Source organism: Meles meles, chromosome 1 (genome assembly GCF_922984935.1).
Source record: "Meles meles chromosome 1, mMelMel3.1 paternal haplotype, whole genome shotgun sequence".
Taxonomy (NCBI): Eukaryota; Metazoa; Chordata; class Mammalia; order Carnivora; family Mustelidae; genus Meles; species Meles meles.
In genome coordinates, this window is record NC_060066.1 from 198,292,554 (window position 1) to 198,294,515 (window position 1,962).

Sequence of the window (1,962 nt, forward strand, 5' to 3'; positions counted from 1 at the left end):
AAAACCAAGATCTTTGGTCAGGGTGAAGGAGTTTTCCCAAACCAGGCAGGGCTGTGTGAGAGCTCGAATGCCAGGCGCAGGGTAACTGGGGGAGCTTGCCATGGGGTCAGGTTTGCCTCTAGAACAGATACTCTGCAAAGTGGGCCATCGTGCCACAGAGGCTAGTCTTGACCCCTCTCTCAGCAGGGTCTCACAGGAAGCCAGGCCAGTTGTCTCCCTTTTGGTGAGCTGACTGTGGTCCTTGACAGCCACTCGGTGCCAGGTGCCAGGTGCCATGCTGGGCACTGGGACCACAGGTGTCTCAAACCCACGCCCTGGCTGTCCAGAGCTCGGGATAACAAGGCAGTCTCCAACCTTTGTACTCTCCTTCAAGGCCTAGCAGGAACACTTCTCTCTTCCAGAAGCCCTTGTTGGCTTCCTCAGCTGACTTCCAACATCCCCATGGTGCAAGGCAAACCTACGTCATGCCCAGCTCTCCAGGGCACCGTGACCCACAACCCCTGGACTGCAAAGAGATCAGGACAGGCCCCAGAAGCCACATCCCACGCGGGGGCTCAGCGGGTGCAGTCAGAATTGTTGCTTGGCAACCAAGACTTGTGACACAGCTCACATCTGTCCAGGCTGGAAGCAAAGGCACCAACCAGATCCAGCACCTGTGTGCTGGGAGCTCTGCTCAGAAGCTCCTAACGCAAGCAAGGTATTGTCCAAATGTTCCAAGTGACCCACAGCCACACCGGGACAGGGGAGAACACACAGGCTTTGAATCCCAGGCCTGCCTCTTACCATCTGTGAGAGGCTGAGAGGTCACATAAGCTCTGTGAGCCTCAGTTTTGCTGTCTCTGAAATGGGCTTAAGATGCCTACTAGCCCAGTCACTGTGCAGCAGTTTCGACTGGTCAATGTGTGGAAGTGCTGCCAGGGTTCCAGAGAGGGCTTCCCCTTCCTGGCGCCTCTGAGGCTGCTATTCCCCACCAGCCACACGCTGAGTCTGCCTGCAAAGGAAATCTTCCCCCTCTGAAGGACCACAAAGCTCACTCTGACCACCCCTTCCCTGCCAGCCCCAGGCTGGGCAATGCCTACTGGCAATATGTGGTGGGGTGTGATGAGGCATGACCTGCGAAGTCGTAAGCCGGCGTGTCCGAGCAGCAGCCCCAGAGCGCCTGCCTCTACCTAGTTAGAGGCAGGAGGGATGTTTGGGCCAGTCTGGGAGATGGACCCCGCTTTAGGTGCCTAGCTTGCCCAGGCCCCGCTACTCTGCCCATGGACACACCCACTGGCTAGCGGCTCCCATGTGCCCCGTGGGTGAGGCTGCCCATTTCTGGGCATGGGCAGCTTGGCTTTACCCTTCACTCCACGGGGTGGGTAGGGTCATGGAACTAAACAAGCACTGGAGTCAGACAGACTGGGGTCCGAATCCCAGGTCCGCTCCTTACTGGCTGGGAGACTTTGGTCAATTCACATGTCCTGCCTGACCCTCCGTTGTCCCATCTTGAAAATGGGACTAGGACCACCCACCTCATAGTGCAGTTGTCAGAATTAGCACCACCGATGTTAGGTGTAAGGGACCTAACAGGGCCTGGCACGTATGAAGTGCTGGAGAAAGGCTCACGCCCTAACAGACGAGCAGGCCACCTGCCATGATCTGTACACATGGGGCGGCAGGAGGAGGAAAGCCAGAACTGAGAGCACAGAATCGACCCCGATTCCCTATCTGGGCTCACTGAGAAGTCATTGGAGAGATTTAACCGGGATGCCGTCTCCTCCTGGGAGACAAGACCTCCACATCCACCCAGTGAAGCTGAAGGTCACATCAAATCTGAACGGCGACTTTGTTCTTCCTGGCTTCATCTGTTATGCATGAAAGAGCAGACGGCGGGTGCTTGGGAGTCATGATTTGAGACATCCGGAGATTAAAGACATTGGCCAAATTTATACCGGAAGATGAACTTGTTGGGTGTCTTTT